At 52.6% G+C, this 14,828-nt stretch overlaps 49 non-coding genes and 16 pseudogenes across 49 annotated transcripts; all 65 read left to right on the top strand.

Annotated features, from left to right (window-relative positions):
- Positions 1–22: 22 nt before the first annotated feature.
- On the top strand, positions 23–141 carry LOC131123337 (5S ribosomal RNA). The gene has a single exon (XR_009128710.1). It is a non-coding gene; the product is annotated as a 5S ribosomal RNA (ribosomal RNA).
- Positions 142–253: 112 nt separating this feature from the next.
- Positions 254–372, top strand: LOC131120866 (5S ribosomal RNA). The gene has a single exon (XR_009127411.1). It is a non-coding gene; the product is annotated as a 5S ribosomal RNA (ribosomal RNA).
- Positions 373–484: 112 nt separating this feature from the next.
- Positions 485–603, top strand: LOC131121403 (5S ribosomal RNA). Its single transcript, XR_009127913.1, has one exon. It is a non-coding gene; the product is annotated as a 5S ribosomal RNA (ribosomal RNA).
- A 112-nt stretch (positions 604–715) lies between these two features.
- Positions 716–834, top strand: LOC131120483 (5S ribosomal RNA). Its single transcript, XR_009127037.1, has one exon. It is a non-coding gene; the product is annotated as a 5S ribosomal RNA (ribosomal RNA).
- Positions 835–946: 112 nt separating this feature from the next.
- LOC131120881 (5S ribosomal RNA) lies at positions 947–1,065 on the top strand. The gene has a single exon (XR_009127425.1). It is a non-coding gene; the product is annotated as a 5S ribosomal RNA (ribosomal RNA).
- A 112-nt stretch (positions 1,066–1,177) lies between these two features.
- Positions 1,178–1,296, top strand: LOC131121291 (5S ribosomal RNA). Its single transcript, XR_009127807.1, has one exon. It is a non-coding gene; the product is annotated as a 5S ribosomal RNA (ribosomal RNA).
- Positions 1,297–1,408: 112 nt separating this feature from the next.
- Positions 1,409–1,518, top strand: LOC131123978 (5S ribosomal RNA; annotated as a pseudogene).
- Positions 1,519–1,630: 112 nt separating this feature from the next.
- On the top strand, positions 1,631–1,749 carry LOC131122484 (5S ribosomal RNA; annotated as a pseudogene).
- Positions 1,750–1,861: 112 nt separating this feature from the next.
- On the top strand, positions 1,862–1,980 carry LOC131124139 (5S ribosomal RNA). Its single transcript, XR_009128814.1, has one exon. It is a non-coding gene; the product is annotated as a 5S ribosomal RNA (ribosomal RNA).
- Positions 1,981–2,092: 112 nt separating this feature from the next.
- LOC131122716 (5S ribosomal RNA) lies at positions 2,093–2,201 on the top strand (annotated as a pseudogene).
- A 112-nt stretch (positions 2,202–2,313) lies between these two features.
- LOC131120760 (5S ribosomal RNA) lies at positions 2,314–2,432 on the top strand. The gene has a single exon (XR_009127306.1). It is a non-coding gene; the product is annotated as a 5S ribosomal RNA (ribosomal RNA).
- A 112-nt stretch (positions 2,433–2,544) lies between these two features.
- LOC131123776 (5S ribosomal RNA) lies at positions 2,545–2,654 on the top strand (annotated as a pseudogene).
- Positions 2,655–2,766: 112 nt separating this feature from the next.
- Positions 2,767–2,885, top strand: LOC131121502 (5S ribosomal RNA). Its single transcript, XR_009128009.1, has one exon. It is a non-coding gene; the product is annotated as a 5S ribosomal RNA (ribosomal RNA).
- A 112-nt stretch (positions 2,886–2,997) lies between these two features.
- LOC131120995 (5S ribosomal RNA) lies at positions 2,998–3,116 on the top strand. The gene has a single exon (XR_009127535.1). It is a non-coding gene; the product is annotated as a 5S ribosomal RNA (ribosomal RNA).
- A 112-nt stretch (positions 3,117–3,228) lies between these two features.
- Positions 3,229–3,347, top strand: LOC131121278 (5S ribosomal RNA). The gene has a single exon (XR_009127794.1). It is a non-coding gene; the product is annotated as a 5S ribosomal RNA (ribosomal RNA).
- A 111-nt stretch (positions 3,348–3,458) lies between these two features.
- Positions 3,459–3,577, top strand: LOC131120614 (5S ribosomal RNA). The gene has a single exon (XR_009127163.1). It is a non-coding gene; the product is annotated as a 5S ribosomal RNA (ribosomal RNA).
- A 112-nt stretch (positions 3,578–3,689) lies between these two features.
- Positions 3,690–3,808, top strand: LOC131120378 (5S ribosomal RNA). Its single transcript, XR_009126934.1, has one exon. It is a non-coding gene; the product is annotated as a 5S ribosomal RNA (ribosomal RNA).
- A 112-nt stretch (positions 3,809–3,920) lies between these two features.
- Positions 3,921–4,039, top strand: LOC131121290 (5S ribosomal RNA). Its single transcript, XR_009127806.1, has one exon. It is a non-coding gene; the product is annotated as a 5S ribosomal RNA (ribosomal RNA).
- A 112-nt stretch (positions 4,040–4,151) lies between these two features.
- LOC131120613 (5S ribosomal RNA) lies at positions 4,152–4,270 on the top strand. The gene has a single exon (XR_009127162.1). It is a non-coding gene; the product is annotated as a 5S ribosomal RNA (ribosomal RNA).
- Positions 4,271–4,382: 112 nt separating this feature from the next.
- Positions 4,383–4,501, top strand: LOC131122005 (5S ribosomal RNA). The gene has a single exon (XR_009128490.1). It is a non-coding gene; the product is annotated as a 5S ribosomal RNA (ribosomal RNA).
- Positions 4,502–4,613: 112 nt separating this feature from the next.
- LOC131122016 (5S ribosomal RNA) lies at positions 4,614–4,732 on the top strand. Its single transcript, XR_009128499.1, has one exon. It is a non-coding gene; the product is annotated as a 5S ribosomal RNA (ribosomal RNA).
- Positions 4,733–4,844: 112 nt separating this feature from the next.
- Positions 4,845–4,963, top strand: LOC131123326 (5S ribosomal RNA). Its single transcript, XR_009128709.1, has one exon. It is a non-coding gene; the product is annotated as a 5S ribosomal RNA (ribosomal RNA).
- A 112-nt stretch (positions 4,964–5,075) lies between these two features.
- On the top strand, positions 5,076–5,194 carry LOC131121281 (5S ribosomal RNA). Its single transcript, XR_009127797.1, has one exon. It is a non-coding gene; the product is annotated as a 5S ribosomal RNA (ribosomal RNA).
- Positions 5,195–5,306: 112 nt separating this feature from the next.
- Positions 5,307–5,415, top strand: LOC131123167 (5S ribosomal RNA; annotated as a pseudogene).
- Positions 5,416–5,527: 112 nt separating this feature from the next.
- Positions 5,528–5,646, top strand: LOC131120319 (5S ribosomal RNA). The gene has a single exon (XR_009126877.1). It is a non-coding gene; the product is annotated as a 5S ribosomal RNA (ribosomal RNA).
- A 112-nt stretch (positions 5,647–5,758) lies between these two features.
- Positions 5,759–5,868, top strand: LOC131123775 (5S ribosomal RNA; annotated as a pseudogene).
- A 112-nt stretch (positions 5,869–5,980) lies between these two features.
- LOC131121744 (5S ribosomal RNA) lies at positions 5,981–6,099 on the top strand. Its single transcript, XR_009128240.1, has one exon. It is a non-coding gene; the product is annotated as a 5S ribosomal RNA (ribosomal RNA).
- Positions 6,100–6,211: 112 nt separating this feature from the next.
- Positions 6,212–6,330, top strand: LOC131120994 (5S ribosomal RNA). The gene has a single exon (XR_009127534.1). It is a non-coding gene; the product is annotated as a 5S ribosomal RNA (ribosomal RNA).
- Positions 6,331–6,442: 112 nt separating this feature from the next.
- On the top strand, positions 6,443–6,561 carry LOC131122550 (5S ribosomal RNA). Its single transcript, XR_009128629.1, has one exon. It is a non-coding gene; the product is annotated as a 5S ribosomal RNA (ribosomal RNA).
- Positions 6,562–6,672: 111 nt separating this feature from the next.
- On the top strand, positions 6,673–6,791 carry LOC131123071 (5S ribosomal RNA). The gene has a single exon (XR_009128684.1). It is a non-coding gene; the product is annotated as a 5S ribosomal RNA (ribosomal RNA).
- Positions 6,792–6,903: 112 nt separating this feature from the next.
- Positions 6,904–7,022, top strand: LOC131121598 (5S ribosomal RNA). The gene has a single exon (XR_009128101.1). It is a non-coding gene; the product is annotated as a 5S ribosomal RNA (ribosomal RNA).
- A 112-nt stretch (positions 7,023–7,134) lies between these two features.
- LOC131122015 (5S ribosomal RNA) lies at positions 7,135–7,253 on the top strand. Its single transcript, XR_009128498.1, has one exon. It is a non-coding gene; the product is annotated as a 5S ribosomal RNA (ribosomal RNA).
- A 112-nt stretch (positions 7,254–7,365) lies between these two features.
- Positions 7,366–7,484, top strand: LOC131123315 (5S ribosomal RNA). The gene has a single exon (XR_009128708.1). It is a non-coding gene; the product is annotated as a 5S ribosomal RNA (ribosomal RNA).
- Positions 7,485–7,596: 112 nt separating this feature from the next.
- Positions 7,597–7,715, top strand: LOC131120482 (5S ribosomal RNA). The gene has a single exon (XR_009127036.1). It is a non-coding gene; the product is annotated as a 5S ribosomal RNA (ribosomal RNA).
- A 112-nt stretch (positions 7,716–7,827) lies between these two features.
- LOC131121231 (5S ribosomal RNA) lies at positions 7,828–7,946 on the top strand. The gene has a single exon (XR_009127766.1). It is a non-coding gene; the product is annotated as a 5S ribosomal RNA (ribosomal RNA).
- Positions 7,947–8,058: 112 nt separating this feature from the next.
- LOC131121288 (5S ribosomal RNA) lies at positions 8,059–8,177 on the top strand. Its single transcript, XR_009127804.1, has one exon. It is a non-coding gene; the product is annotated as a 5S ribosomal RNA (ribosomal RNA).
- A 112-nt stretch (positions 8,178–8,289) lies between these two features.
- On the top strand, positions 8,290–8,399 carry LOC131123977 (5S ribosomal RNA; annotated as a pseudogene).
- Positions 8,400–8,511: 112 nt separating this feature from the next.
- Positions 8,512–8,630, top strand: LOC131121847 (5S ribosomal RNA). The gene has a single exon (XR_009128340.1). It is a non-coding gene; the product is annotated as a 5S ribosomal RNA (ribosomal RNA).
- Positions 8,631–8,742: 112 nt separating this feature from the next.
- On the top strand, positions 8,743–8,861 carry LOC131120906 (5S ribosomal RNA). The gene has a single exon (XR_009127449.1). It is a non-coding gene; the product is annotated as a 5S ribosomal RNA (ribosomal RNA).
- A 112-nt stretch (positions 8,862–8,973) lies between these two features.
- On the top strand, positions 8,974–9,082 carry LOC131122715 (5S ribosomal RNA; annotated as a pseudogene).
- Positions 9,083–9,194: 112 nt separating this feature from the next.
- On the top strand, positions 9,195–9,313 carry LOC131120317 (5S ribosomal RNA). The gene has a single exon (XR_009126875.1). It is a non-coding gene; the product is annotated as a 5S ribosomal RNA (ribosomal RNA).
- A 112-nt stretch (positions 9,314–9,425) lies between these two features.
- LOC131123774 (5S ribosomal RNA) lies at positions 9,426–9,535 on the top strand (annotated as a pseudogene).
- Positions 9,536–9,647: 112 nt separating this feature from the next.
- LOC131121501 (5S ribosomal RNA) lies at positions 9,648–9,766 on the top strand. The gene has a single exon (XR_009128008.1). It is a non-coding gene; the product is annotated as a 5S ribosomal RNA (ribosomal RNA).
- A 112-nt stretch (positions 9,767–9,878) lies between these two features.
- LOC131120481 (5S ribosomal RNA) lies at positions 9,879–9,997 on the top strand. Its single transcript, XR_009127035.1, has one exon. It is a non-coding gene; the product is annotated as a 5S ribosomal RNA (ribosomal RNA).
- Positions 9,998–10,109: 112 nt separating this feature from the next.
- LOC131120880 (5S ribosomal RNA) lies at positions 10,110–10,228 on the top strand. The gene has a single exon (XR_009127424.1). It is a non-coding gene; the product is annotated as a 5S ribosomal RNA (ribosomal RNA).
- A 112-nt stretch (positions 10,229–10,340) lies between these two features.
- LOC131121287 (5S ribosomal RNA) lies at positions 10,341–10,459 on the top strand. Its single transcript, XR_009127803.1, has one exon. It is a non-coding gene; the product is annotated as a 5S ribosomal RNA (ribosomal RNA).
- Positions 10,460–10,571: 112 nt separating this feature from the next.
- LOC131123975 (5S ribosomal RNA) lies at positions 10,572–10,681 on the top strand (annotated as a pseudogene).
- Positions 10,682–10,793: 112 nt separating this feature from the next.
- LOC131122483 (5S ribosomal RNA) lies at positions 10,794–10,912 on the top strand (annotated as a pseudogene).
- A 112-nt stretch (positions 10,913–11,024) lies between these two features.
- On the top strand, positions 11,025–11,143 carry LOC131124128 (5S ribosomal RNA). Its single transcript, XR_009128805.1, has one exon. It is a non-coding gene; the product is annotated as a 5S ribosomal RNA (ribosomal RNA).
- Positions 11,144–11,255: 112 nt separating this feature from the next.
- LOC131123449 (5S ribosomal RNA) lies at positions 11,256–11,364 on the top strand (annotated as a pseudogene).
- A 112-nt stretch (positions 11,365–11,476) lies between these two features.
- On the top strand, positions 11,477–11,595 carry LOC131120316 (5S ribosomal RNA). Its single transcript, XR_009126874.1, has one exon. It is a non-coding gene; the product is annotated as a 5S ribosomal RNA (ribosomal RNA).
- Positions 11,596–11,707: 112 nt separating this feature from the next.
- Positions 11,708–11,817, top strand: LOC131123773 (5S ribosomal RNA; annotated as a pseudogene).
- Positions 11,818–11,929: 112 nt separating this feature from the next.
- Positions 11,930–12,048, top strand: LOC131120993 (5S ribosomal RNA). Its single transcript, XR_009127533.1, has one exon. It is a non-coding gene; the product is annotated as a 5S ribosomal RNA (ribosomal RNA).
- Positions 12,049–12,160: 112 nt separating this feature from the next.
- Positions 12,161–12,279, top strand: LOC131121266 (5S ribosomal RNA). The gene has a single exon (XR_009127793.1). It is a non-coding gene; the product is annotated as a 5S ribosomal RNA (ribosomal RNA).
- A 111-nt stretch (positions 12,280–12,390) lies between these two features.
- On the top strand, positions 12,391–12,509 carry LOC131120611 (5S ribosomal RNA). Its single transcript, XR_009127160.1, has one exon. It is a non-coding gene; the product is annotated as a 5S ribosomal RNA (ribosomal RNA).
- Positions 12,510–12,621: 112 nt separating this feature from the next.
- Positions 12,622–12,740, top strand: LOC131121596 (5S ribosomal RNA). Its single transcript, XR_009128099.1, has one exon. It is a non-coding gene; the product is annotated as a 5S ribosomal RNA (ribosomal RNA).
- A 112-nt stretch (positions 12,741–12,852) lies between these two features.
- Positions 12,853–12,971, top strand: LOC131122014 (5S ribosomal RNA). Its single transcript, XR_009128497.1, has one exon. It is a non-coding gene; the product is annotated as a 5S ribosomal RNA (ribosomal RNA).
- A 112-nt stretch (positions 12,972–13,083) lies between these two features.
- On the top strand, positions 13,084–13,202 carry LOC131123303 (5S ribosomal RNA). The gene has a single exon (XR_009128707.1). It is a non-coding gene; the product is annotated as a 5S ribosomal RNA (ribosomal RNA).
- Positions 13,203–13,314: 112 nt separating this feature from the next.
- On the top strand, positions 13,315–13,433 carry LOC131120865 (5S ribosomal RNA). Its single transcript, XR_009127410.1, has one exon. It is a non-coding gene; the product is annotated as a 5S ribosomal RNA (ribosomal RNA).
- A 112-nt stretch (positions 13,434–13,545) lies between these two features.
- Positions 13,546–13,664, top strand: LOC131121401 (5S ribosomal RNA). The gene has a single exon (XR_009127911.1). It is a non-coding gene; the product is annotated as a 5S ribosomal RNA (ribosomal RNA).
- Positions 13,665–13,776: 112 nt separating this feature from the next.
- On the top strand, positions 13,777–13,895 carry LOC131121286 (5S ribosomal RNA). Its single transcript, XR_009127802.1, has one exon. It is a non-coding gene; the product is annotated as a 5S ribosomal RNA (ribosomal RNA).
- Positions 13,896–14,007: 112 nt separating this feature from the next.
- Positions 14,008–14,117, top strand: LOC131123974 (5S ribosomal RNA; annotated as a pseudogene).
- A 112-nt stretch (positions 14,118–14,229) lies between these two features.
- LOC131122482 (5S ribosomal RNA) lies at positions 14,230–14,348 on the top strand (annotated as a pseudogene).
- Positions 14,349–14,460: 112 nt separating this feature from the next.
- Positions 14,461–14,569, top strand: LOC131122714 (5S ribosomal RNA; annotated as a pseudogene).
- A 112-nt stretch (positions 14,570–14,681) lies between these two features.
- On the top strand, positions 14,682–14,800 carry LOC131120315 (5S ribosomal RNA). Its single transcript, XR_009126873.1, has one exon. It is a non-coding gene; the product is annotated as a 5S ribosomal RNA (ribosomal RNA).
- Positions 14,801–14,828: the final 28 nt, after the last annotated feature.

Genomic DNA, 14,828 nt, shown 5'->3' with positions numbered 1-14,828 from the left:
GATCTTTTCAGTTGCCCTGGCAGCTTACGGCCATACTACCCTGAAAACGCCCGATCTCGTCCGACCTCGGAAGCTAAGCAGGGGCGGGCCTGGTTAGTACTTGGATGGGAGACCGCCTGGGAATACCAGGTGCTGTAAGCTTTTTATGGTTTCTGCTCTTGCCTGACAGCAGAGGGCGCTGTTTGACACTATTTGCTGGAGTCTAGTTTGGCCTGTGTCGCCTTCAAATAGGATCTTTTCAGTTGACCTGTCAGCTTACGGCCATACTACCCTGGAAACGCCCGATCTCGTCCGGTCTCGGAAGCTAAGCAGGGGCGGGCCTGGTTAGTACTTGGAGGGGAGACCGCCTGGGAATACCAGGTGCTGTAAGCTTTTTATGGTTTCTGCTCTTGCCTGAAAGCAGAGGGCGCTGTTTGACACTTTTTGCTGGAGTCTAGTTTGGCCTGCGTCGCCTTCAAATAGGATCTTTTCAGTTGTCCTGGCATCTTACGGCCATACTACCCTGAAAACGCATGATCTCGTCCGATCTCGGAAGCTAAGCAGGGGCGGGCCTGGTTAGTACTTGGATGGGAGACCGCCTGGGAATACCAGGTGCTGTAAGCTTTTTATGGTTTCTGCTCTTGCCTGAAAGCAGAGGGCGCTGTTTGACACTATTTGCTGGAGTCTAGTTTGGCCTGTGTCGCCTTCAAATAGGATCTTTTCAGTTGACCTGTCAGCTTACAGCCATACTACCCTGAAAACGCCCGATCTCGTCCGATCTCGGAAGCTAAGCAGGGGCGGGCCTGGTTAGTACTTGGAGGGGAGACCGCCTGGGAATACCAGGTGCTGTAAGCTTTTTATGGTTTCTGCTCTTGCCTGAAAGCAGAGGGCGCTGTTTGACACTTTTTGCTGGAGTCTAGTTTGGCCTGCGTCGCCTTCAAATAGGATCTTATCAGTTGTTCTGGCAGCTTACGGCCATACTACCCTGAAAACGCATGATCTCGTCCGATCTCGGAAGCTAAGCAGGGGCGGGCCTGGTTAGTACTTGGATGGGAGACCGCCTGGGAATACCAGGTGCTGTAAGCTTTTTATGGTTTCTGCTCTTGCCTGACAGCAGAGGGCGCTGTTTGACACTTTTTGCTGGAGTCTAGTTTGGCCTGCGTCACCTTCAAATAGGATCTTTTTAGTCGACCTGGCAGCTTACGGCCATACTACCCTGAAAATGCCCGATCTCGTCCGATCTCGGAGGCTAAGCAGGGGCGGGCCTGGTTAGTACTTGGATGGGAGACCGCCTGGGAATACCAGGTGCTGTCAGCTTTTTATGGTTTCTGCTCTTGCCTGACAGCAGAGGGCGCTGTTTGACATTTTTTGCTGGAGTCGAGTTTGGCCTGCGTCGCCTTCAAATAGGATCTTTTCAGTTGACCTGGCAGCTTACGGCCATACTACCCTGAAAGTGCCCGATCTCGGAAGCTAAGCAGGGGCGGGCATTGGTTAGTACTTGGATGGGAGACCGCCTGGGAATACCAGGTGCTGTCAGCTTTTTATGGTTTCTGCTCTTGCCTGACAGCAGAGGGCGCTGTTTGACATTTTTTGCTGGAGTCGAGTTTGGCCTGCGTCGCCTTCAAATAGAATCTTTTCAGTTGCCCTGGCAGCTTACGGCCATACTACCCTGAAAATGCCCGATCTCATCCGATCTAGGAAGCTAATCAGGGGCGGGCCTGGTTAGTACTAGGATGGGAGACCTTCTGGGAATACCAGCTGCTGTAAGCTTTTTATGGTTTCTGCTCTTGCCTGACAGCAGAGGGCGCTGTTTGACACTTTTTGCTGGAGTCTAGTTTGGCCTGCGTCGCCTTTAAATAGGATCTTTTCAGTTGCCCTGGCAGCTTACAGCCATACTACCCTGAAAATGCCCGATCTCGTCCGATCTCGGAAGCTAAGCAGGGGCGGGCCTGGTTAGTACTTGGATGGGAGACCGCCTGGGAATACCAGGTGCTGTAAGCTTTTTATGGTTTCTGCTCTTGCCTGACAGCAGAGGGCGCTGTTTGACACTTTTTGCTGGAGTCTAGTTTGGCCTGCGTCGCCTTCAAATAGGATCTTTTCAGTTGACCTGGCAGCTTACGGCCATACTACCCTGAAAACGCCCGATCTCGGAAGCTAAGCAGGGGCGGGCTTGGTTAGTACTTGGATGGGAGACCGCCTGGGAATACCAGGTGCTGTAAGCTTTTTATGGTTTCTGCTCTTGCCTGACAGCAGAGGGCGCTGTTTGACACTTTTTGCTGGAGTCTAGTTTGGCCTGCGTCACCTTCAAATAGGATCTTTTTAGTCGACCTGGCAGCTTACGGCCATACTACCCTGAAAACGCCCGATCTCGTCCGATCTCGGAAGCTAAGCAGGGGCGGGCCTGGTTAGTACTTGGATGGGAGACCGCCTGGGAATACCAGGTGTTGTCAGCTTTTTATGGTTTCTGCTCTTGCCTGACAGCAGAGGGCGCTGTTTGACATTTTTTGCTGGAGTCGAGTTTGGCCTGCGTCGCCTTCAAATAGGATCTTTTCAGTTGACCTGGCAGCTTACGGCCATACTACCCTGAAAGTGCCCGATCTCGGAAGCTAAGCAGGGGCGGGCCTTGGTTAGTACTTGGATGGGAGACCGCCTGGGAATACCAGGTGCTGTCAGCTTTTTATGGTTTCTGCTCTTGCCTGACAGCAGAGGGCGCTGTTTGACATTTTTTGCTGGAGTCGAGTTTGGCCTGCGTCGCCTTCAAATAGAATCTTTTCAGTTGCCCTGGCAGCTTACGGCCATACTACCCTGAAAATGCCCGATCTCATCCGATCTAGGAAGCTAATCAGGGGCGGGCCTGGTTAGTACTAGGATGGGAGACCTTCTGGGAATACCAGGTGCTGTAAGCTTTTTATGGTTTCTGCTCTTGCCTGACAGCAGAGGGCGCTGTTTGGCACTTTTTGCTGGAGTCTAGTTTGGCCTGCGTCGCCTTCAAATAGGATCTTTTCAGTTGCCCTGGCAGCTTACGGCCATACTACCCTGAAAACGCCCGATCTCGTCCGACCTTGGAAGCTAAGCAGGGGCGGGCCTGTTTAGTACTTGGATGGGAGACCGCCTGGGAATACCAGGTGCTGTAAGCTTTTTATGGTTTCTGCTCTTGCCTGACAGCAGAGGGCGCTGTTTGACACTTTTTGCTGGATTCTAGTTTGGCCTGCATCGCCTTCAAATAGGATCTTTTCAGTTGACCTGGCAGCTTACGGCCATACTACCCTGAAAACGCCCGATCTCGTCCGATCTCGGAAGCTAAGCAGGGGCGGGCCTGGTTAGTACTTGGATGGGAGACCGCCTGGGAATACCAGGTGCTGTAAGCCTTTATGGTTTCTGCTCTTGCCTGACAGCAGAGGGCGCTGTTTGACACTTTTTGCTGGAGTCGAGTTTGGCCTGCGTCGACTTCAAATAGGATCTTTTCAGTTGCCCTGGCAGCTTACGGCCATACTACCCTGAAAACGCCCGATCTTGTCTGATCTCGGAAGCTAAGCAGGGGCGGGCCTGGTTAGTACTTGGATGGGAGACCGCCTGGGAATACCAGGTGCTGTAAGCTTTTTATGGTTTCTGCTCTTGTCTGACAGCAGAGGGCGCTGTTTGACCCTTTTTGCTGGAGTCTAGTTTGGCCTGTGTCGCCTTCAAATAGGATCTTTTCAGTTGCCCTGGCAGCTTACGGCCATACTACCCTGAAAACGCCCAATCTCGTCCGACCTTGGAAGCTAAGCAGGGGCGGGCCTGGTTAGTACTTGGATGGGAGACCGCCTGGGAATACCAGGTGCTGTAAGCTTTTTATGGTTTCTGCTCTTGCCTGACAGCAGAGGGCGCTGTTTGACACTTTTTGCTGGAGTCTAGTTTGGCCTGCGTCACCTTCAAATAGGATCTTTTTAGTCGACCTGGCAGCTTACGGCCATACTACCCTGAAAATGCCCGATCTCGTCCGATCTCGGAGGCTAAGCAGGGGCGGGCCTGGTTAGTACTTGGATGGGAGACCGCCTGGGAATACCAGGTGCTGTCAGCTTTTTATGGTTTCTGCTCTTGCCTGACAGCAGACGGCGCTGTTTGACACTTTTTGCTGGAGTCGAGTTTGGCCTGCGTCGACTTCAAATAGGATCTTTTCAGTTGCCCTGGCAGCTTACGGCCATACTACCCTGAAAACGCCCGATCTTGTCTGATCTCGGAAGCTAAGCAGGGGCGGGCCTGGTTAGTACTTGGATGGGAGACCGCCTGGGAATACCAGGTGCTGTAAGCTTTTTATGGTTTCTGCTCTTGTCTGACAGCAGAGGGCGCTGTTTGACCCTTTTTGCTGGAGTCTAGTTTGGCCTGTGTCGCCTTCAAATAGGATCTTTTCAGTTGCCCTGGCAGCTTACGGCCATACTACCCTGAAAACGCCCAATCTCGTCCGACCTTGGAAGCTAAGCATGGGCGGGCCTGGTTAATACTTGGATGGGAGACCGCCTGGGAATACCAGGTGCTGTACGCTTTTTATGGTTTCTGCTCTTGCCTGACAGCAGAGGGCGCTGTTTGACGCTATTTGCTGGAGTCTAGTTTGGCCTGCGTCGCTTTCAAATAGGATCTTTTCAGTTGACCTGTCAGCTTACGGCCATACTACCTTCAAAACGCCCGATCTCGTCCAATCTCGGAAGCTAAGCAGTGGCGGGCCTGGTTAGTACTTGGATGGGAGACCGCCTGGGAATACCAGGTGCTGTAAGCTTTTTATGGTTTCTGCTCTTGCCTGACAGCAGAGGGCGCTGTTTGACACTTTTTGCTGGAGTCTAGTTTGGCCTGCGTCGCCTTCAAATAGGATCTTTTCAGTTGCCCTGGCAGCTTACGGCCATACTACCCTGAAAACGCCCGATCTCGTCCGACCTCGGAAGCTAAGCAGGGGCGGGCCTGGTTAGTACTTGGATGGGAGACCGCCTGGGAATACCAGGTGCTGTAAGCTTTTTATGGTTTCTGCTCTTGCCTGACAGCAGAGGGCGCTGTTTGACACTATTTGCTGGAGTCTAGTTTGGCCTGTGTCGCCTTCAAATAGGATCTTTTCAGTTGACCTGTCAGCTTACGGCCATACTACCCTGGAAACGCCCGATCTCGTCCGGTCTCGGAAGCTAAGCAGGGGCGGGCTTGGTTAGTACTTGGAGGGGAGACCGCCTGGGAATACCAGGTGCTGTAAGCTTTTTATGGTTTCTGCTCTTGCCTGAAAGCAGAGGGCGCTGTTTGACACTTTTTGCTGGAGTCTAGTTTGGCCTGCGTCGCCTTCAAATAGGATCTTTTCAGTTGTCCTGGCATCTTACGGCCATACTACCCTGAAAACGCCCGATCTCGGAAGCTAAGCAGGGGCGGGCTTGGTTAGTACTTGGATGGGAGACCGCCTGGGAATACCAGGTGCTGTAAGCTTTTTATGGTTTCTGCTCTTGCCTGACAGCAGAGGGCGCTGTTTGACACTTTTTGCTGGAGTCTAGTTTGGCCTGCGTCACCTTCAAATAGGATCTTTTTAGTCGACCTGGCAGCTTACGGCCATACTACCCTGAAAACGCCCGATCTCGTCCGATCTCGGAAGCTAAGCAGGGGCGGGCCTGGTTAGTACTTGGATGGGAGACCGCCTGGGAATACCAGGTGCTGTCAGCTTTTTATGGTTTCTGCTCTTGCCTGACAGCAGAGGGCGCTGTTTGACATTTTTTGCTGGAGTCGAGTTTGGCCTGCGTCGCCTTCAAATAGGATCTTTTCAGTTGACCTGGCAGCTTACGGCCATACTACCCTGAAAGTGCCCGATCTCGGAAGCTAAGCAGGGGCGGGCCTTGGTTAGTACTTGGATGGGAGACCGCCTGGGAATACCAGGTGCTGTCAGCTTTTTATGGTTTCTGCTCTTGCCTGACAGCAGAGGGCGCTGTTTGACATTTTTTGCTGGAGTCGAGTTTGGCCTGCGTCGCCTTCAAATAGAATCTTTTCAGTTGCCCTGGCAGCTTACGGCCATACTACCCTGAAAATGCCCGATCTCATCCGATCTAGGAAGCTAATCAGGGGCGGGCTTGGTTAGTACTAGGATGGGAGACCTTCTGGGAATACCAGGTGCTGTAAGCTTTTTATGGTTTCTGCTCTTGCCTGACAGCAGAGGGCGCTGTTTGGCACTTTTTGCTGGAGTCTAGTTTGGCCTGCGTCGCCTTCAAATAGGATCTTTTCAGTTGCCCTGGCAGCTTACGGCCATACTACCCTGAAAACGCCCGATCTCGTCCGACCTTGGAAGCTAAGCAGGGGCGGGCCTGTTTAGTACTTGGATGGGAGACCGCCTGGGAATACCAGGTGCTGTAAGCTTTTTATGGTTTCTGCTCTTGCCTGACAGCAGAGGGCGCTGTTTGACACTTTTTGCTGGATTCTAGTTTGGCCTGCATCGCCTTCAAATAGGATCTTTTCAGTTGACCTGGCAGCTTACGGCCATACTACCCTGAAAACGCCCGATCTCGTCCGATCTCGGAAGCTAAGCAGGGGCGGGCCTGGTTAGTACTTTGATGGGAGACCGCCTGGGAATACCAGGTGCTGTAAGCCTTTATGGTTTCTGCTCTTGCCTGACAGCAGAGGGCGCTGTTTGACACTTTTTGCTGGAGTCGAGTTTGGCCTGCGTCGACTTCAAATAGGATCTTTTCAGTTGCCCTGGCAGCTTACGGCCATACTACCCTGAAAACGCCCGATCTCGTCTGATCTCGGAAGCTAAGCAGGGGCGGGCCTGGTTAGTACTTGGATGGGAGACCGCCTGGGAATACCAGGTGCTGTAAGCTTTTTATGGTTTCTGCTCTTGTCTGACAGCAGAGGGCGCTGTTTGACCCTTTTTGCTGGAGTCTAGTTTGGCCTGTGTCGCCTTCAAATAGGATCTTTTCAGTTGCCCTGGCAGCTTACGGCCATACTACCCTGAAAACGCCCAATCTCGTCCGACCTTGGAAGCTAAGCAGGGGCGGGCCTGGTTAATACTTGGATGGGAGACCGCCTGGGAATACCAGGTGCTGTACGCTTTTTATGGTTTCTGCTCTTGCCTGACAGCAGAGGGCGCTGTTTGACGCTATTTGCTGGAGTCTAGTTTGGCCTGCGTCGCTTTCAAATAGGATCTTTTCAGTTGACCTGTCAGCTTACGGCCATACTACCTTCAAAACGCCCGATCTCGTCCAATCTCGGAAGCTAAGCAGTGGCGGGCCTGGTTAGTACTTGGATGGGAGACCGCCTGGGAATACCAGGTGCTGTAAGCTTTTTATGGTTTCTGCTCTTGCCTGACAGCAGAGGGCGCTGTTTGACACTTTTTGCTGGAGTCTAGTTTGGCCTGCGTCGCCTTCAAATAGGATCTTTTCAGTTGCCCTGGCAGCTTACGGCCATACTACCCTGAAAACGCCCGATCTCGTCCGACCTCGGAAGCTAAGCAGGGGCGGGCCTGGTTAGTACTTGGATGGGAGACCGCCTGGGAATACCAGGTGCTGTAAGCTTTTTATGGTTTCTGCTCTTGCCTGACAGCAGAGGGCGCTGTTTGACACTATTTGCTGGAGTCTAGTTTGGCCTGTGTCGCCTTCAAATAGGATCTTTTCAGTTGACCTGTCAGCTTACAGCCATACTACCCTGAAAACGCCCGATCTCGTCCGATCTCGGAAGCTAAGCAGGGGCGGGCCTGGTTAGTACTTGGAGGGGAGACCGCCTGGGAATACCAGGTGCTGTAAGCTTTTTATGGTTTCTGCTCTTGCCTGAAAGCAGAGGGCGCTGTTTGACACTTTTTGCTGGAGTCTAGTTTGGCCTGCGTCGCCTTCAAATAGGATCTTTTCAGTTGTCCTGGCAGCTTACGGCCATACTCCCCTGAAAACGCATGATCTCGTCCGATCTCGGAAGCTAAGCAGGGGCGGGCCTGGTTAGTACTTGGATGGGAGACCGCCTGGGAATACCAGGTGCTGTAAGCTTTTTATGGTTTCTGCTCTTGCCTGACAGCAGAGGGCGCTGTTTGACACTTTTTGCTGGAGTCTAGTTTGGCCTGCGTCACCTTCAAATAGGATCTTTTTAGTCGACCTGGCAGCTTACGGCCATACTACCCTGAAAATGCCCGATCTCGTCCGATCTCGGAGGCTAAGCAGGGGCGGGCCTGGTTAGTACTTGGATGGGAGACCGCCTGGGAATACCAGGTGCTGTCAGCTTTTTATGGTTTCTGCTCTTGCCTGACAGCAGAGGGCGCTGTTTGACATTTTTTGCTGGAGTCGAGTTTGGCCTGCGTCGCCTTCAAATAGGATCTTTTCAGTTGACCTGGCAGCTTACGGCCATACTACCCTGAAAGTGCCCGATCTCGGAAGCTAAGCAGGGGCGGGCATTGGTTAGTACTTGGATGGGAGACCGCCTGGGAATACCAGGTGCTGTCAGCTTTTTATGGTTTCTGCTCTTGCCTGACAGCAGAGGGCGCTGTTTGACATTTTTTGCTGGAGTCGAGTTTGGCCTGCGTCGCCTTCAAATAGAATCTTTTCAGTTGCCCTTGCAGCTTACGGCCATACTACCCTGAAAATGCCCTATCTCATCCGATCTAGGAAGCTAATCAGGGGCGGGCCTGGTTAGTACTAGGATGGGAGACCTTCTGGGAATACCAGCTGCTGTAAGCTTTTTATGGTTTCTGCTCTTGCCTGACAGCAGAGGGCGCTGTTTGACACTTTTTGCTGGAGTCTAGTTTGGCCTGCGTCGCCTTCAAATAGGATCTTTTCAGTTGCCCTGGCAGCTTACAGCCATACTACCCTGAAAATGCCCGATCTCGTCCGATCTCGGAAGCTAAGCAGGGGCGGGCCTGGTTAGTTCTTGGATGGGAGACCGCCTGGGAATACCAGGTGCTGTAAGCTTTTTATGGTTTCTGCTCTTGCCTGACAGCAGAGGGCGCTGTTTGACACTTTTTGCTGGAGTCTAGTTTGGCCTGCGTCGCCTTCAAATAGGATCTTTTCAGTTGACCTGGCAGCTTACGGCCATACTACCCTGAAAACGCCCGATCTCGGAAGCTAAGCAGGGGCGGGCTTGGTTAGTACTTGGATGGGAGACCGCCTGGGAATACCAGGTGCTGTAAGCTTTTTATGGTTTCTGCTCTTGCCTGACAGCAGAGGGCGCTGTTTGACACTTTTTGCTGGAGTCTAGTTTGGCCTGCGTCACCTTCAAATAGGATCTTTTTAGTCGACCTGGCAGCTTACGGCCATACTACCCTGAAAACGCCCGATCTCGTCCGATCTCGGAAGCTAAGCAGGGGCGGGCCTGGTTAGTACTTGGATGGGAGACCGCCTGGGAATACCAGGTGCTGTCAGCTTTTTATGGTTTCTGCTCTTGCCTGACAGCAGAGGGCGCTGTTTGACATTTTTTGCTGGAGTCGAGTTTGGCCTGCGTCGCCTTCAAATAGGATCTTTTCAGTTGACCTGGCAGCTTACGGCCATACTACCCTGAAAGTGCCCGATCTCGGAAGCTAAGCAGGGGCGGGCCTTGGTTAGTACTTGGATGGGAGACCGCCTGGGAATACCAGGTGCTGTCAGCTTTTTATGGTTTCTGCTCTTGCCTGACAGCAGAGGGCGCTGTTTGACATTTTTTGCTGGAGTCGAGTTTGGCCTGCGTCGCCTTCAAATAGAATCTTTTCAGTTGCCCTGGCAGCTTACGGCCATACTACCCTGAAAATGCCCGATCTCATCCGATCTAGGAAGCTAATCAGGGGCGGGCCTGGTTAGTACTAGGATGGGAGACCTTCTGGGAATACCAGGTGCTGTAAGCTTTTTATGGTTTCTGCTCTTGCCTGACAGCAGAGGGCGCTGTTTGACACTATTTGCTGGAGTCTAGTTTGGCCTGTGTCGCCTTCAAATAGGATCTTTTCAGTTGACCTGTCAGCTTACAGCCATACTACCCTGAAAACGCCCGATCTCGTCCGATCTCGGAAGCTAAGCAGGGGCGGGCCTGGTTAGTACTTGGAGGGGAGACCGCCTGGGAATACCAGGTGCTGTAAGCTTTTTATGGTTTCTGCTCTTGCCTGAAAGCAGAGGGCGCTGTTTGACACTTTTTGCTGGAGTCTAGTTTGGCCTGCGTCGCCTTCAAATAGGATCTTTTCAGTTGTCCTGGCAGCTTACGGCCATACTACCCTGAAAACGCATGATCTCGTCCGATCTCGGAAGCTAAGCAGGGGCGGGCCTGGTTAGTACTTGGATGGGAGACCGCCTGGGAATACCAGGTGCTGTAAGCTTTTTATGGTTTCTGCTCTTGCCTGACAGCAGAGGGCGCTGTTTGACACTTTTTGCTGGAGTCTAGTTTGGCCTGCGTCACCTTCAAATAGGATCTTTTTAGTCGACCTGGCAGCTTACGGCCATACTACCCTGAAAATGCCCGATCTCGTCCGATCTCGGAGGCTAAGCAGGGGCGGGCCTGGTTAGTACTTGGATGGGAGACCGCCTGGGAATACCAGGTGCTGTCAGCTTTTTATGGTTTCTGCTCTTGCCTGACAGCAGAGGGCGCTGTTTGACATTTTTTGCTGGAGTCGAGTTTGGCCTGCGTCGCCTTCAAATAGGATCTTTTCAGTTGACCTGGCAGCTTACGGCCATACTACCCTGAAAGTGCCCGATCTCGGAAGCTAAGCAGGGGCGGGCATTGGTTAGTACTTGGATGGGAGACCGCCTGGGAATACCAGGTGCTGTCAGCTTTTTATGGTTTCTGCTCTTGCCTGACAGCAGAGGGCGCTGTTTGACATTTTTTGCTGGAGTCGAGTTTGGCCTGCGTCGCCTTCAAATAGAATCTTTTCAGTTGCCCTGGCAGCTTACGGCCATACTACCCTGAAAATGCCCGATCTCATCCGATCTAGGAAGCTAATCAGGGGCGGGCCTGGTTAGTACTAGGATGGGAGACCTTCTGGGAATACCAGCTGCTGTAAGCTTTTTATGGTTTCTGCTCTTGCCTGACAGCAGAGGGCGCTGTTTGACACTTTTTGCTGGAGTCTAGTTTGGCCTGCGTCGCCTTCAAATAGGATCTTTTCAGTTGCCCTGGCAGCTTACAGCCATACTACCCTGAAAATGCCCGATCTCGTCCGATCTCGGAAGCTAAGCAGGGGCGGGCCTGGTTAGTACTTGGATGGGAGACCGCCTGGGAATACCAGGTGCTGTAAGCTTTTTATGGTTTCTGCTCTTGCCTGACAGCAGAGGGCGCTGTTTGACACTTTTTGCTGGAGTCTAGTTTGGCCTGCGTCGCCTTCAAATAGGATCTTTTCAGTTGACCTGGCAGCTTACGGCCATAGTACCCTGAAAACGCCCGATCTCGGAAGCTAAGCAGGGGCGGGCTTGGTTAGTACTTGGATGGGAGACCGCCTGGGAATACCAGGTGCTGTAAGCTTTTTATGGTTTCTGCTCTTGCCTGACAGCAGAGGGCGCTGTTTGACACTTTTTGCTGGAGTCTAGTTTGGCCTGCGTCACCTTCAAATAGGATCTTTTTAGTCGACCTGGCAGCTTACGGCCATACTACCCTGAAAACGCCCGATCTCGTCCGATCTCGGAAGCTAAGCAGGGGCGGGCCTGGTTAGTACTTGGATGGGAGACCGCCTGGGAATACCAGGTGCTGTCAGCTTTTTATGGTTTCTGCTCTTGCCTGACAGCAGAGGGCGCTGTTTGACATTTTTTGCTGGAGTCGAGTTTGGCCTGCGTCGCCTTCAAATAGGATCTTTTCAGTTGACCTGGCAGCTTACGGCCATACTACCCTGAAAGTGCCCGATCTCGGAAGCTAAGCAGGGGCGGGCCTTGGTTAGTACTTGGATGGGAGACCGCCTGGGAATACCAGGTGCTGTCAGCTTTTTATGGTTTCTGCTCTTGCCTGACAGCAGAGGGCGCTGTTTGACATTTTTTGCTGGAGTCGAGTTTGGCCTGCGTCGCCTTCAAATAGAATCTTTTCAGTTGCCCTGGCAGCTTACGGCCATACTACCCTGAAAACGCCCGATCTCGTCCGACCTTGGAAGCTAAGCAGGGGCGGGCCTGTTTAGTACTTGGATGGGAGACCGCCTGGGAATACCAGGTGCTGTAAGCTTTTTATGGTTTCTGCTCTTGCCTGACAGCAGAGGGCGCTGTTTGACACTTTTTGCTGGATTCTAGTTTGGCCTGCATCGCCTTCAAATAGGATCTTTTCAGTTGACCTGGCAGCTTACGGCCATACTACCCTGAAAACGCCCGATCTCGTCCGATCTCGGAAGCTAAGCAGGGGCGGGCCTGGTTAGTACTTGGATGGGAGACCGCCTGGGAATACCAGGTGCTGTAAGCCTTTATGGTTTCTGCTCTTGCCTGACAGCAGAGGGCGCTGTTTGACACTTTTTGCTGGAGTCGAGTTTGGCCTGCGTCGACTTCAAATAGGATCTTTTCAGTTGCCCTGGCAGCTTACGGCCATACTACCCTGAAAACGCCCGATCTTGTCTGATCTCGGAAGCTAAGCAGGGGCGGGCCTGGTTAGTACTTGGATGGGAGACCGCCTGGGAATACCAGGTGCTGTAAGCTTTTTATGGTTTCTGCTCTTGTCTGACAGCAGAGGGCGCTGTTTGACCCTTTTTGCTGGAGTCTAGTTTGGCCTGTGTCGCCTTCAAATAGGATCTTTTCAGTTGCCCTGGCAGCTTACGGCCATACTACCCTGAAAACGCCCAATCTCGTCCGACCTTGGAAGCTAAGCAGGGGCGGGCCTGGTTAATACTTGGATGGGAGACCGCCTGGGAATACCAGGTGCTGTACGCTTTTTATGGTTTCTGCTCTTGCCTGACAGCAGAGGGCGCTGTTTGACGCTATTTGCTGGAGTCTAGTTTGGCCTGCGTCGCTTTCAAATAGGATCTTTTCAGTTGACCTGTCAGCTTACGGCCATACTACCTTCAAAACGCCCGATCTCGTCCAATCTCGGAAGCTAAGCAGTGGCGGGCCTGGTTAGTACTTGGATGGGAGACCGCCTGGGAATACCAGGTGCTGTAAGCTTTTTATGGTTTCTGCTCTTGCCTGACAGCAGAGGGCGCTGTTTGACACTTTTTGCTGGAGTCTAGTTTGGCCTGCGTCGCCTTCAAATAGGATCTTTTCAGTTGCCCTGGCAGCTTACGGCCATACTACCCTGAAAACGCCCGATCTCGTCCGACCTCGGAAGCTAAGCAGGGGCGGGCCTGGTTAGTACTTGGATGGGAGACCGCCTGGGAATACCAGGTGCTGTAAGCTTTTTATGGTTTCTGCTCTTGCCTGACAGCAGAGGGCGCTGTTTGACACTATTTGCTGGAGTCTAGTTTGGCCTGTGTCGCCTTCAAATAGGATCTTTTCAGTTGACCTGTCAGCTTACGGCCATACTACCCTGGAAACGCCCGATCTCGTCCGGTCTCGGAAGCTAAGCAGGGGCGGGCCTGGTTAGTACTTGGAGGGGAGACCGCCTGGGAATACCAGGTGCTGTAAGCTTTTTATGGTTTCTGCTCTTGCCTGAAAGCAGAGGGCGCTGTTTGACACTTTTTGCTGGAGTCTAGTTTGGCCTGCGTCGCCTTCAAATAGGATCTTTTCAGTTGTCCTGGCATCTTACGGCCATACTACCCTGAAAACGCATGATCTCGTCCGATCTCGGAAGCTAAGCAGGGGCGGGCCTGGTTAGTACTTGGATGGGAGACCGCCTGGGAATACCAGGTGCTGTAAGCTTTTTATGGTTTCTGCTCTTGCCTGAAAGCAGAGGGCGCTGTTTGACACTATTTGCTGGAGTCTAGTTTGGCCTGTGTCGCCTTCAAATAGGATCTTTTTAGTCGACCTGGCAGCTTACGGCCATACTACCCTGAAAATGCCCGATCTCGTCCGATCTCGGAGGCTAAGCAGGGGCGGGCCTGGTTAGTACTTGGATGGGAGACCGCCTGGGAATACCAGGTGCTGTCAGCTTTTTATGGTTTCTGCTCTTGCCTGACAGCAGAGGGCGCTGTTTGACATTTTTTGCTGGAGTCGAGTTTGGCCTGCGTCGCCTTCAAATAGGATCTTTTCAGTTGACCTGGCAGCTTACGGCCATACTACCCTGAAAGTGCCCGATCTCGGAAGCTAAGCAGGGGCGGGCATTGGTTAGTACTTGGATGGGAGACCGCCTGGGAATACCAGGTGCTGTCAGCTTTTTATGGTTTCTGCTCTTGCCTGACAGCAGAGGGCGCTGTTTGACATTTTTTGCTGGAGTCGAGTTTGGCCTGCGTCGCCTTCAAATAGAATCTTTTCAGTTGCCCTGGCAGCTTACGGCCATACTACCCTGAAAATGCCCGATCTCATCCGATCTAGGAAGCTAATCAGGGGCGGGCCTGGTTAGTACTAGGATGGGAGACCTTCTGGGAATACCAGCTGCTGTAAGCTTTTTATGGTTTCTGCTCTTGCCTGACAGCAGAGGGCGCTGTTTGACACTTTTTGCTGGAGTCTAGTTTGGCCTGCGTCGCCTTCAAATAGGATCTTTTCAGTTGACCTGGCAGCTTACGGCCATACTACCCTGAAAACGCCCGATCTCGGAAGCTAAGCAGGGGCGGGCTTGGTTAGTACTTGGATGGGAGACCGCCTGGGAATACCAGGTGCTGTAAGCTTTTTATGGTTTCTGCTCTTGCCTGACAGCAGAGGGCGCTGTTTGACACTTTTTGCTGGAGTCTAGTTTGGCCTGCGTCACCTTCAAATAGGATCTTTTTAGTCGACCTGGCAGCTTACGGCCATACTACCCTGAAAACGCCCGATCTCGTCCGATCTCGGAAGCTAAGCAGGGGCGGGCCTGGTTAGTACTTGGATGGGAGACCGCCTGGGAATACCAGGTGCTGTCAGCTTTTTATGGTTTCTGCTCTTGCCTGACAG

Source organism: Doryrhamphus excisus, chromosome 2 (assembly GCF_030265055.1).
Source record: "Doryrhamphus excisus isolate RoL2022-K1 chromosome 2, RoL_Dexc_1.0, whole genome shotgun sequence".
NCBI lineage: Eukaryota > Metazoa > Chordata > Actinopteri > Syngnathiformes > Syngnathidae > Doryrhamphus > Doryrhamphus excisus.
The sequence above is the reverse complement of the archived record's forward strand: the minus strand, read 5'-3'. Positions and strand labels throughout refer to the sequence as shown.